The 14,819-nt window shown below is 43.0% G+C and overlaps 1 pseudogene; it reads left to right on the forward strand.

Annotated features, from left to right (window-relative positions):
- The first annotated feature begins 10,218 nt into the window (after positions 1 to 10,218).
- LOC118016424 lies at positions 10,219 to 14,265 on the forward strand (annotated as a pseudogene).
- Positions 14,266 to 14,819: the final 554 nt, after the last annotated feature.

The raw sequence follows: 14,819 nt of genomic DNA on the forward strand, positions 1-14,819 counted from the left end.
GAGAGATAAACAAGTACTGGATCACGAGGGCAGAATTCGAGAGATAAGCGATACCATAAGATGAAACAACATTAGAATAATTGGGATCCCAGAAGAAGAAGAAAGAGAGAGAGGGGCAGAAGGTATAATGGAGCAAATTATAGCAGAGAACTTCCCTAATTTGGGGAAAGAAACAGGCATGAAAATCCAGGAAGCACAGAGAAACCCTCTCAAAATCAATAAAAATAGGTCAACTCCCCGACATCTAATAGTAAAACTTACGAGTCTCATAGACAAAGAGAAAATCCTGAAAGCAGCTCGGGGGAAGAGATATGTAACCTACAAGGGTAGAAACATTAGATTGGCAACAGACCTATCCACAGAGACCTGGCAGGCCAGAAAGGACTGGCAGGATATATTCAGAGCACTAAATGAGAAAAATATGCAGCCAAGAATACTCTATCCAGCTAGGTTGTCATTGAAAATTGAAGGAGAGATAAAAAGCTTCCAGGACAAACAAAAACTAAAGGAATTTGCAAACACAAAACCAGCCCTACAGGAAATCTTGAAAGGGGTCCTCTAAGCAAAGAGAGACCCTAAAAGCAACATAGACCAGAAAGGAACACAGACAATATACAGTAACAGTCACCTTACAGGCAATACAATGGCACTAAATTCCTATCTTTCAATAGTTACCCTGAATGTAAATGGGCTCAATGCCCCAATCAAAAGACACAGGCTATGAGACTGGATTAAAAAACAAGATCCATCAATATGCTGTCTGCAAGAGACTCATTTTAGACTCAAAGACACCCCAGATTGAAAGTGAGGGGGTGGAAAACCATTTACCATGCTAATGGACACCAAAAGAAAGCTGGGGTGGCAATCCTTATATCAGACAAATTAGATTTTAAACCAAAGACTGTAAGAAGAGATGAGGAAGGACACTATATCCTACTTAAAGGGTCTATCCAACAAGAAGATCTAACAATTGTAAATATCTATGCCCCTAACATGGGAGCAGCCAATTATATAAGGCAATTAATAACAAAAGCAAAGAAACACATCGACAACAATACAATAATAGTGCGGGACTTTAACATCCCCCTCACTGAAATGGACAGATCGTCTAAGCAAAAGATCAACAAGGAAATAAAGACTTTAAATGACACACTGGACCAAATGGACTTCACAGACATATTCAGAACATTCCAACCCAAAGCAACGGAATACACATTCTTCTCTAGTGCCCATGGAACATTCTCCAGAATCGATCACATCCTAGGTCATAAATCAGGTCTCAACCAGTACCAAAAGATTGGGATCATTCCCTGCCTATTTTCAGACCACAATGCTTTGAAACTAGAACTCAATCACAAGAGGAAAGTCGGAAAGAACTCAAATACATGGAGGCTAAAGAGCATCCTACTGAAGAATGAATGGGTCAACCAGGAAATTAAAGAAGAATTAAAAAAATACATGGAAACCAATGAAAATGAAAACACAACTGTTCAAAATCTTTGGGATGCAGCAAAGGCAGTCCTGAGAGGAAAGTATATAGCAATACAAGCCTTTCTCAAGAAACAAGAAAGGTCTCAAGTACACAACCTAACCCTACACCTAAAGGAGCTGGAGAAAGAACAGCCAATAAAGCCTAAACCCAGCAGGAGAAGAGAAATCATAAAGATCAGAGCAGAAATCAATGAAATAGAAACTAAAAGAACAGTAGAACAGATCAGCGAAACTAGGAGGTGGTTCTTTGAAAGAATTAACAAGATTGATAAACCCCTGGCCAGACTTATCAAAAAGAGAAGAGAAATGACCCAAATCAACAAAATCATGAATGAAAGAGGAGAGATCACAACCAACATCAAAGAAATACAAACAATTATAAGAACATATTATGAGCAACTCTATGCCAGCAAATTAGATAACCTGGAAGAGATGGAACATTCCTAGAGATGTATCAACTACCAAAACTGAACCAGGATGAAATAGAAAACCTGAACAGACCTATAACCACTAAGGAAATTGAAGCAGTCATCAAAAATCTCCCAAAAAACAAAAGCCCAGGGCCAGATGGCTTCCCAGGGGAATTCTACCAAACATTTGAAGAAGAATTAATACCTATTCTTCTGAAACTGTTCCAAAAAATAGAAACGGAAGGAAAACTTCCAAACTCATTTTATGAGGCCAGCATTACCTTGATCCCAAAAGCAGACAAAGACCCCATCAAAAAGGAGAATTACAGACCAATATCCCTGATGAACATGGATGCAAAAATTCTCACCAAAATACTAGCCAATAGGATCCAACAGTACATTAAAAGGATTATCCACCATGACCAAGTGGGATTTTCCCTGGGCTGCAAGGTTGGTTCAACATCCGCAAATCAATCAATGTGATACAATACATTAACAAAAGAAAGAACAAGAATCATATGATCCTCTCAATAGATGCAGAAAAAGCTTTTGACAAAGTACAGCATCCTTTCTTGATCAAAACTCTTCAGAGTATAGGGATAGAGGGTACATACCTCAATATCATAAAAGCCATCTATGAAAAACCTACAGCAAATATTATTCTCAATGGGGAAAAATTGAGAGCTTTCCCCCTAAGGTCAGGAACACGGCAGGGATGTCCAGTATCACCACTGCTATTCAACATAGTATTGGAAGTCCTAGCCACAGCAATCAGACAACAAAAAGAAATCAAAGGCATCCAAATTGGCAAAGAAGAAGTCAAACTCTCACTCTTTGCAGATGATATGATACTTTATGTGGAAAACCCCAAAGACTCCACCCCAAAACTGCTAGAACTCATACAGGAATCCAGTAAAGTGGCAGGATATAAAATCAATGCACAGAAGTCAGTGGCATTCCTATACACCAACAACAAGACAGAAGAAAGAGAAATTAAGGAGTCGATCCCATTTACAATTGCACCCAAAACCATAAGAGACCTAGGAATAAATCTAACCAAAGAGACAAAGGATCTGTACTCAGAAAATTATAAAATACTCATGAAAGAAATTGAGGAAGACACAAAGAAATGGAAAAACGTTCCATGCTCATGGATTGGAAGAACAAATATTGTGAAGATGTCCATGCTACCTAGAGCAATCTACACATTCAATGCAATCCCCATCAAAATACCATCCGCTTTTTTTGAAGAAATGGAACAAATAATCCTAAAATTTGTATGGAACCAGAAAAGACCCCGCATAGCCAGAGGAATATTGAAAAAGCAAAGCAAAGCCGGCGGCATCACAATTCCGGACTTCCAGCTCTATTACAAAGCTGTCATCATCAAGACAGCATGGTACTGGCACAAAAACAGACACATAGATCAATGGAACAGAATAGAGAGCCCAGAAATGGACCCTCAACTCTATGGTCAACTCATCTTCGACAAAGCAGGAAAGAATGTCCAATGGAACAAAGACAGTCTCTTCAACAAATGGTGTTGGGAAAATTGGATAGCCACATGCAGAAGAATGAAACTGGACCATTTCCTTACACCACACACAAAAATAGACTCCAAATGGTTGAAAGACCTCAATGTGAGACAGGAGTCCATCCAAATCCTAAAGGAGAACACAGGCAGCAACCTCTTTGACCTCAGCCGAAGCAACTTCTTCCTAGAAACATCGCCAAAGGCAAGGGAAGCAAGGGCAAAAATGAACTATTGGGACTTCATCAAGATAAAAAGCTTTTGCAAAGCAAAGGAAACAGTCAACAGAACTAAAAGACAACCGACAGAATGGGAGAAGATATTTGCAAATGACATATCAGATAAAGGGCTAGTATCCAAAATCTATAAAGAACTCATCAAACTCAACACCCAAAGAACAAAGAATCCAATCAAGAAATGGGCAGAAGACATGAACAGACATTTTTCCAAAGACATCCAAATGGCCAACAGACACATGAAAAAGTGCTCAATATCGCTCGGCATCAGGGAAATCCAAATCAAAACCTCAACGAGATACCACCTCACACCAGTCAGAATGGCTAAAATTAACAAGTCAGGAAACGACAGATGTTGGCGGGGATGCGGAGAAAGGGGAACCCTCCTACACTGTTGGTGGGAATGCAAGCTGGTGCAGCCACTCTGGAAAACTGTATGGAGATTCCTCAAAAAGTTGAAAATAGAGCTACCATATGATCCAGCAATTGCACTACTGGGTATTTACCCCAAAGATACAAAGGTGGGATCCGAAGGGGTACGTGCACCCCGATGTTTATAGCAGCAATGTCCACAATAACCAAACTGTGGAAAGAGCCAAGATGTCCATCGACAGATGACTGGATCAAGAAGATGTGGTATATATATACAATGGAATATTATGCAGCCATCAAAAGGAATGAGATCTTGCCATTTGCAGCGACGTGGATGGAACTGGAGGGTATTATGTTGAGTGAAATAAGTCAAGAAGAGAAAGACATGTATCATATGATCTCACTGATATGAGGAATTCTTAATCGCAGGAAACAAACTGAGTGTTGTTGGAGTGGGGGGTGGGGTGGGAGGGTGATAGACACTGGGTGATAGACACTGGGGAGGGTATGTGCTCTGGTAAGCGCTGTGAATTGTGCAAGACTGTTGAATCTCAGATCTGTACCTCTGAAACAAATAATGCAATATATGTTAAGAAAAAAAAAGAAGAAGAAGGTAGCGGGAGGGGAAGAATGAAGCAGGGAAAATTGGAGGGGTAGACGAACCATGAGAGACGATGGACTCTGAAAAACAAACAGGGTTCCAGAGGGGAGGGGGGTGGGAGGATGGGTTAGCCTGGTGGTGGGTACTGAGGAGGGCACATTCTGCATGGAGCACTGGGTGTTGTGCACAAACAATGAATCATGGAACACTTCATCTAAAACTAATGATGTAATGTATGGGGATTAACATAAGAATAAAAAAAAAGAAAGACAATTATCATATGGTTTCACTTATTTGTGGAACATAAGGAATAGCACAGAGGACATTAGGAGAAGGAAGGGAAAAATGAAGGGGGTCAATCAGAGAGGGAGATGAACCATGAGAGACTATGGACCTGAGAAACAAACAGGGTTTTAGAGGGGAGGGGGGAGGGGGGATTGGTTCACCCGGTGATGGGTATTAAGGAGGGCACATACTGCATGGAGCACTGGGTGTTATACAAAAACAATGGATTGTGGATCACTACATCAAAAACTAATGATGTATTTATGGTGACTAACATAACATAATAAAATTAAAAAAAAAAAAGAAAAGAGAGACATGCCCTTTTATTCCCCCATGAAATGCAACACTCAAACCATACATATTATCACCTAGGTTCTTCTTGGTCCTCCACCAGGAGATGGAAAATGTCAAACCTCTAGTTGGCTTCCGTTGAGAGTGGATGAACAGGTTTGAGAGTGGGAGTATTGCTATGTAGGAAATGTACAATGGAACTTCTTCCAAGAATTTCTGAGCCAACAGAATGGAATTGGCACCTTGTCCATTTACATAACCTTTCTGTGGTTAAGATGCAGTATCTGTGAAGAAAATGACAGGTGCTTATGCCATTAGACCCCCTCCCACCACCACCACCACCATCAGGGCAAAGCCTAAGGACCTACAACATAGGAGAGGAATTTCCCTAGAATTAAGGAGGCATATATTCTAGTGACCAAGGCATTAGGATTTCTAAATTAAGGTATGGGGTTTGTATAAGTTACTAAAAAGTTCATAAGCACATAGTTTTGAAAACATTTACGGGAGAAAAAAATGCTATGACCTTTGGATATACTTTACTTGGAAACAGTGGTCATAAATGTATCCCTATGGTCAATTCTGATAAGAAGTGTTATAATGAGGGGTGATAGGATGTTCAGACCTCTGTAGGGAGAGAGATTTCCTTCCAAATCCCTCATCAAATCAAGATATCTGGGGTTGAGTGAGCCTTAAGGCTCAGGGAGTACTCTGTCAGGCAGGAACAAGCTCAGAATTAAAAGATGCAGGTAAATGGCTGAGCCCAGCTAATCGGCATCAAGTCAGGGGAGGAGGATCCTAAGACTTACAGAGAAACAAGCAGCTGAGTCCCTGCTGGCCTTCAGTGGTGGCTGGACTGATGCTGAATCTACACTTGAACCAGAAAGTAAGGAGTCTGTGCTAGGGACGTCCCTTGGCAAAATCATGACAATTGTTAGTACCTTGCCCTACACACTGCTCAATCTCTCTATAACATCTCAGATTCTCCACTTTTATCAACTAATCCCACAGGCCACCATAACTTCCTCCTTTCAAGGAGGACAATTTCACTGGGATAGGATGAGCTGCATTTCAAAAAGGGACCCTGGAGAGGACACTATCTTAATACAAAGGTAGGAACCTAATGTTAAAATTCCAGACACTACAGTCGGAGTGGAAGTCAATGGCTGGGCAGGAAGACCTATGACAAAATCACCATTTCTCCTGATCAAGCCATAACCAAGACCTTCCAAGGTTGGCAATGGGGGAGGCTCGCCACATGGATAAGGGAAGTGAGACCTCACAGCCCAACTGTGTTTCTGAGATTCATCATCCCTTTAGATGGGAAGGGGGTGTATTACTAATTAACTACCAACACTGTTCTAGCTTTAGTGGAGGAATGTGGCTCTCTCCTTAATACTCTGTTCCAAGCATAGCCAACACTTTTTTCCTTTGTTCCCCTTATCATAGCCGAGGCAAGGCTGGAACGTTTAAACAAGACTTTGAAGTCTTAGGGGTCCCAAAGGGGAAATTAGCAGGGCAGGGGCCCAAGCAGCAACTGCATTTGGCTGATCTCCAGGGCCCACAAGTCTTGGCCCATCCTTGCTCCTGGCCAGCATCCATATGGCAGACAACATCTCGGCACCCACCACCCAGTGGGACAAGCCTGATCATCTGCCTTCCTCAAAGTCCAGAGCCAAGAAAGAAACACAAGCAAAAAGAGAAATCCCCACTCCTCCCTAAGATTTACCTTCCCAGATCCAACTCTCTTTTCACTAGATTATTGGCACTGGAATGCTCATCTTCTTCCTTTAGCAGTCCCAACAGATTGAGCTGGTCACATAAGCTGAGCATTGACACAGGAGTTTTGCCCCACAGGTGCATGGGTGCCATTTCACAGCAGGGTCAACCTGGGATACACACACACACACATACACACACACACACTCACATTCCTCCTCACCACTGGCAAAGTTCAAGTTCTAAATTGTATGCTTCATCCATAGCAAAGACTACAGCTTCCACAAGACTGGGAAATTTTATTCTATGACATTCCCTGCTATAGAATTTACTAAAAGCAGGTTTCACGTACTTCACTTTATAGGAAAATAATAGGCTCTAGAATATCACATCATCAGTCACCCACTTCATCATCTCTGAGAGCACTGAGGGTTGCAAAGAAGTGAACCCTGCCCACAGGTTAAGCCAAGAGTAGCCAGCAAGCTGCTCCATTCCCCAGCATCCAAATATCCAGGGCAAACTCAATGCCTACAACTTAGTAATGTTGTCACCTGCTCTGTTTAATTAGAAGTTGTGTGGTCATGAATGGCCCTTTATTTTTTCACCATTTTCAGTGATGAAATGGAAGTTATTAGTGGCTCTTCAATCCCCCTCCCACTCCAGAAAAGACATGGGCCAGCAGTTATACCCAGAGCCACTGGGTCTGGTTCTTTGCTCTAACCCACAGGGTAGCAACCTCTCCCCACCTGGAAGCAGAAAGCAAGACCCAGCCTCTGTCACAGCCCTCCTCCCCATGTCTGCTTTGCAGCTCCTGTGAGCTCCCTGGTGAGACTCATAACAGGGTCCTCTCTGCCTCCACTCATACAGAGTCTGGCACATAGTATACATTCAGTAATTGCCTGTTGTATAGAATAGAGTGGCCTTCTAATTTTATTTGAGGTGTGAGTAATTCAGAGCTGTCCCTCTGTCATCCATTCATTCATCTATTTACTGAGCATCTATTACATGCCATGTACTCAGCAGACACTGGGGATAGAGCAGTGAGCAACACCTACAAAATTCCTGCCCTCAAAGAGACTATAGTCCTGTGACATAGGAAAAAAATGTGTGTTATACACAATGAATCATGGAACACCACATCAAAAACTAATGATGTACTTAATGGTGACTAACATAACATAATAAACAAAATTCTAAAAAAAAAAAATTAGCGAAAATCACACACATACCAATTCACAGGTTGGAGAGATTCCTAAGAGAGAAAGAATGGGGTGATGAGCAAAGGGTGCCTAGGCCTGAGACTTGAGGTGCTCTAACATTTAAGGGTTGCATAAAGAAGACTCAAAGCAGAATAGCCAGAAAGGCAAGAAAAGAACCAGGGAGGTAAGGCATGATGGAGACTAAGAAAGGAGAGTTTCAAGGTGGCAGGTGTGGCAAGCAATGCCAAACAAGTGCTCTTGGACTTACATTCTGGAGGTCATTGGTGATCTTAACGAGAACCATCTCAGTGGCAGGATGGGGACAAAAGCCATTTGGAGGTGAATTGGGAAGTGAATGGGAACAGTGATTGCACAAAATGCCTTCAAGAATTTGGCTGTGAACTACTGGGTATTTACCCCAAAGATAACAAAAGTAGGGATCCGAAAGGGTACGTGCACCCCAATGTTTATAGCAGCAGTGTCCACAATAGCCAAACTGTGGAAAGAGCCAAGATGTCCATCGACAGATGAATGGATAAAAAAGATGTGGTATATATATATACAATGGAATATTATGCAGCCATCAAAAGGAATGAGATCTTGCCATTTCCAATGACGTGGATGGAACTGGAGGGTATTATGTTGAGCGAAATAAGTCAAACAGAGAAAAATATGTATCATATGACCTCACTGATATGAGGAATTCTTAATCGCAGGAAACAAACTGAGGGTTGCTGGAGTGGGGGGTGGGGTGGGAGCGATGGGGTGACTGGGTGATAGACACTGGGAAGCGTATGTGCTCTGGTAAGTGCTGTGAATTGTGCAGGACTGTTGAATCTCAGATCTGTACCTCTGAAACAAATAATGCAATATATGTTAAGAAAAAAAAAAAGAAGAAGAAGAAGGTAGCAGGAGGGGAAGAATGAAGGGGGGGAATCAGAGGGGTAGATGAACCATGAGAGATGATGGACTCTGAAAAACAAACTGAGGGTTCTAGAGAGGAGGGGGTGGGAGGATGGGTTAGCCTGGTGATGGGTATTGAGGAGAGCACATTCTGCATGGAGCACTGGGTGTTATGCACAAACAATGAATCATGGAACACTACATCTAAAACTAATGATGTAATGTATGGGGATAATATAAGAATAAAAAAAAAAGAATTTGGCTGTGAAAGTAGGGGGAAAAGTAGGGTGGTAGCTGGAGGGAGATGTAAGGTTCAGAAGATTTTTTTTTCTTTAAGCTAGGAACAGCTAGGTCATTAGAGATTTAGCTAAGGAACCAAGAGGTAGTAGCCAAGAGTGGGCAAGTCTGGCCAAAAGCTCACTCCTCAGTAATGAAGCCAAAGGACCAGGAGGTTTGTAAGTGGCAGCAGTGAAGAAGAGGTGAAGGTGAACTACCTAGATGACACAAGCTTCAAAGGAGGAAGGGTTTTGCAAGATGCAGGAGGAGCAAAGGTTTGCAAGTTACAGTGGGAAACAAGAAGGACTCCAGGCCTACCCTCTTGTCCTGGTGTACCTGGGGTGGGGGAGAATGAGCAGCCACTGAGTTTGCAGTTCTTGAACTCATGCTCTGCAGGCACTATGGGAACACAATGTTAAATAAGACATGGCCTCATCCTCAAGGAGCTCACTATCTAGTAGAGAAGAAGAGAAGCACACATGAAATGCCAGAACTTAAGACTGACTACAAAGGCTGTGGGAGGAGAGAGGAAATAGGTAATGTGGTGTGATGTGATTAGGTGATTAGGGAGATCACCCTGGAAGGAGTAGGGCTTAAGAAAAATGGATCACTCAGGACGATTGGGATCTGGATAGCCAAGAGATGTGATGGGAAGAGCTTGCAAATGGTGCACCAGTGAGGAAAAAGTGCCTGGTGACTTCAAGGGGGTGGGAAAGGCAACAAGGACTTGAATTGAGGCATTGAAGGAGAATCAACTAAGAATAAGATTTTGGAAGGAGTAAGGACAGGACTTGGCTTCTCTTTGGATGTGGTGTGAGGAAGATAAGAGCTAGATTTTATAAAGCCATCTGTGGAGAAGGCAGCCTCTCCAGATGCCTCTTGTAGGTTGGCCAGAAAGGCCCTGATGGACCATCTCTTGTTTTCTCAGAGCAAGTACCAGGGCTTTGTCTTTGACATTGTGATCAGACAAGCTTTTGACATTATTATCCTGGTCCTCATCTGCCTCAACATGATCACCATGATGGTGGAGACTGATGAGCAGTGTGAAGAAAAGACAAAAATCCTTAACAAAATCAGTCAGTTCTTTGTGGCTGCCTTCACGGGTGGGTATGTCATGAAGTTGTTCGCCTTGCGGCATCGCTACTTCACCAACGGCCGGAATGTGTTTGACTTCATTGTCGTGGTCCTCTCCATTTGGAGTAAGTGGGCTCACAGGTGGTGGGGAAGCCCAGACTCTGCTTGGGGTTGTTTGGGCTGTTTTTTTTTTTTTTTTTTTCAAAACCAAGAGGGCAACCAACAAACTTTTTCAATATACATTATATGTTAGAGGAGCCCAGTATTTGCTGCTTTCCAAGAGCAGCAGATTTAAAATGCCCCTGTCCTCTCTGTGAAATGGAGAGTTTCCATTGGCATTCTCCATGTTGTCACAAAGTGTTTATAGACACCTACTGTGTGCATAGCCCATTGCCTGAACTTTGGGGCTGATGGGGACAGTCAGTCACTCCTCCAGAGAATATAAGATGATGGAACTTCCATTGGGCCTTATCTTGATGGTCTTCAAAGAGGAGAATGGGTGGTATGATGTGAGGTGAGTCAGTAAATACTTTCTGGAAAAGGAGGTGGTTGCCAGAAGAGTGAGCAAAGACTAAGAGTGTTCAAAGGAGATTCTTAAGTCAAGGATCTGCAGTTAAATCTTTATATAACTGTCTGCTTAGGGAATGTGCGTGATAGACAAGTCCAAGATCAATGCCAAGAGATCAGCGCTCTTACGCATAGTCTGGGTGTTTGAATAATAGGCCCAGTATTTGGGGGCCAATGAGTGTTCAGAGAAAACTCATAAAGTCAGAAGCTAAAGTGGGGAATGGAGCCACTACAGTTGAGTGCTTGCTGACTTCTGAGAACTGGGCTGGGCTCCTTGGATCTTCACAACAGCTCTCTGAAGGAGTGTTATTATCTTCATTTTATACATTTAAAATTGAGCCTTACAGATTAAGAAAGTTATGCAAAGTCATACAGTTTGTAAAGGGTAGAGCTGAATTTTGACCAGGCTAATGTCCTTCAAATGAACTAGCTGCCTTCTACCAACAACCAAGAGAATGTCCTCAGCCTTCTTGTGGTTTAGGCAAAGTTTAGCCCTACAAAGGCCAAATGACAGTGCATCAGCTTTACTTTGCATTATAAATATATCCTGACCTGTTATATCATGACCTGCTTACTTTTCACGTCAGAGCATAGCTGTAGATTTAATTTTCCATTGATTTACCTTCAAGAGCTAACAGCATCTCAGTATAACTTGGCAGCACTTCATCAATCTCCCCACCCTGGTGCTGAAACACAGCCTTGGGTTGTATTTTTTTTGTTTGGGAGGTTAACATTTATTTTTGTTTTCTGTTTTGTTTTATTTTCCTGTTGCTCCTGGTTTTGTGTGGGAGGTTTGTTTTGTTTGTTTGCTTTCCAAAGTGAGAAACTCTAAAGGTCATTTTGACATTACAGTAGAGAAAAGAGCTTGCTTATGTGACTTCCCATAACAACACTATAGAAATAAAATATACTCAAAGTACTCCATTCTATGATGGGGACACCTTAACTACCAGTTCCTATGACCTACACAGCAACATCATCCCTTGGTTAGAAATCAGTCATAGAGACACCTGGAAAACAAGCGAAAGAATCCACCTCTTCATCCTTCTGCCCTCTCTCTCTCCCTTTCTTCCTTCCCACTAGCAAGACATGAATTGAGTATCTAATTGTTACAAGTATGAAGACTCATACTCCCTTGAAGTATTATGTAGACTTGTTGGCTGGCAGAATCTTAGTAGGTTATATAGACACATACCCCACGCTGTGGAAAAATATCCCAGTTAAACTTGCTTTAAGAGAGGGACTTTCATAAACATTTTATAATACAATATTATAATTACTTCCCAGACGTCGTCCCATTTCCTTCCGCCTTCCAACACAATACTGTGACCATCTATATTCATATGACAAAAGGCAAGTAGGGGAAGAGGGTCAAGGGAACCCTGGCAAGGAGAGAGAGCTTGCCACCACACTCCTCACCATTTGCCCTGAGAGACTTTGAATCCTGTCTGACCTAAAGGCCTCATCTTATCTTTCGTGGTCCCAATAGGCATCCGCGGCCCCAAGATCAAGCTTCACAAATCTTCAAGTTAGATATCATATAGGAAGACATATACATTCTTCATCTTTCCAACTTTGTTCATAGTTGGGGGGTGGGAGGGCCATAACTGACCCTAAACAAGCCCATCCCCAGGCCCTAACATAGAGTTCAAATGCAGCTGGAGATGAATGAAACAAATAAAAGCCATTATGCAGACAGCTGGCCATTCAAAGCCTGTGTACTTTAGCTGTCAGCAAGTTGCCCGACTCTTCAGGCCCCCTTATAATTAATACCAGGCTCTGTACAGTTATCACAGGACCATGTGCCAGGAACTGAGTCAATCTTCACAATAGGAGATGGGGAGATGAATCACAGGGGATCCTGGCCTTCACAGAGCACAGAACCAGGAAAAGGTGGAGGAAAAAGCATGTCCCAAGGCTGAATTCTCAGGGAAGAGTAGGGCCTGTGTCATAGACAGTACCAGACAAGGGCTGTGTACATGTGGAAGAAGGTGCACTCCCTTCCACTTAAACTAGGCTGCAGAAGATAGGGCTTTGACCATGAAGGCTGACGAAGAAGGCTCATGCTTGCAAATACTAATTAGATCATTTCCCCCTCTTCTAAGCGCCTGACATTTTCTGCAGTTCTTACATCACTTGAAAATTACTTCTCCCCAACATTCTTCTGAGTCACCCACCTGGCCTGAATTGGTCACATCCTCAGGCTGATACAAGCAGCCAAGGGAATCCGCACACTGCTCTTTGCCCTCATGATGCCCCTGCCTGCCCTCTTCAACATAGGGCTGCTGTTCTTCCTTGTCATGTTCATCTACTCCATCTTCGGCATAGCCAGCTTCCCCCATGTAAGCGGGGAGGCTGGCATTGATGACATGTTCAACTTCCAGACCTTCGCCAACAGCATGCTGTGCCTCTTCCAGATCACCACACAAGCTGGCTGGGATGGTCTCCTCAGCCTTATCTTCAACACAGGACCCCCTTTCTGTGACCCCAATCTGCCCAACAGCAATGGCTCCTGGGGGAACTGTGGGAACCCAGCCATGGGCATCCTCTTCTTCGCCATGTACATCATCATCTCCTTCCTCATCGTGGTCAACATGTACACTGCTGTGATTCTGGAGAACTTCAATGTGGCCACGCAAGAGAGCAGTGAACCTTTGAGTGAGGATGACTTTGACATGTTCTATGAGACCCGGGAGAAGTTCGACCCAGAGGTCCCTCAGGTTATTACCTTTTCTGCCTCTCAGCCTTTGCAGACACCCTTTCAGGCCCCCTGCGAATCCCAAAACCCAATCGGAATCTATTAATCCAGATAGACCTACCCTTGGTCCCTGGAGATAAGATTCACTGTTTGGACATTCTTTTTGCCTTCACTAAGAATGTTCTGGGAGAATCTGGGGAGTTGGATTCTCTGAAGGCAAATATTGAAGAGATGTTTATGGCAAATAATGTTTCAAAAACATCTTATGAACCAACAGCAACCACCCTCTGGTGGAAGCAGGAAGACATTTCAGCTACTGTCATTCAAAAGGCCTATTGGAGCTATATGTTAGACCGCTCCATGACAATCCCAGGTGTGCCCAGGGCTGAGGAGGAGGCTGTGTCACCCCCAGGTGCAGCCTTTGTTGTATTCATGGCAAATGAAAATTGCACACTCCCAGACAAATCTGAAACTGCATCTACCACATCCTTCCCACCATCCTACGACAGTGTCACTAGAGGCCTTAGTGATCGAGTCAACATGAGCACATCCAGCTCAATGCAGAATGAAGATGAAGCTACCAGTAAGAAAGCAACTGTCCCTGGGCCCTAGTGAGGACACTCCAGCATGGACCTAACCAGTTCTGATGTGACCTTCTGCTCTGTGGTAACTCTTTCCCACTAAAGGTGGCACCCAGTTACCACCTCATCAATGCATGCCACCGGTCACAGTGTCAGAACTGGGCAGAGAAAGCATTTGGTGCCCACCTTTGGAGAAGTCCTCAAAACCAACAGGAGTCAGAAGCCAAGAGCATCTCCACTGTGACAACCCTTTTGAATTTCGATATCCAGTGATGTATTCTCTTACTTTCCAGAAAATGTCTCTGGTCCTTTTATTTTAATTGTTGACCAGAGCCTCCATTTATTGTGATAAACTTCTCAGGACCAGAACTTCCAAAGATATATGGCAAGGATGTTGCTGAAGGTCCAAGTTAGTCCTCTGTGAAACACAACACTGAGATTGACAATGTTATTTAGGATCCTGCATGACTGCATGTTGAGAGCTGCCAGACAATTGTTCCTGCCCAAGGTAACCTGTGGTCTATGTCATGAAAGGCTTTTGAGATATCCATTAAAATTAATATTTGTAAAGGTGTATCAAGACCA

The sequence above is a fragment of the Mirounga leonina genome, unplaced genomic scaffold (assembly GCF_011800145.1).
Source record: "Mirounga leonina isolate KUSES-001 unplaced genomic scaffold, KU_Mleo_1.0 Mir_167, whole genome shotgun sequence".
Classification (NCBI taxonomy): domain Eukaryota; kingdom Metazoa; phylum Chordata; class Mammalia; order Carnivora; family Phocidae; genus Mirounga; species Mirounga leonina.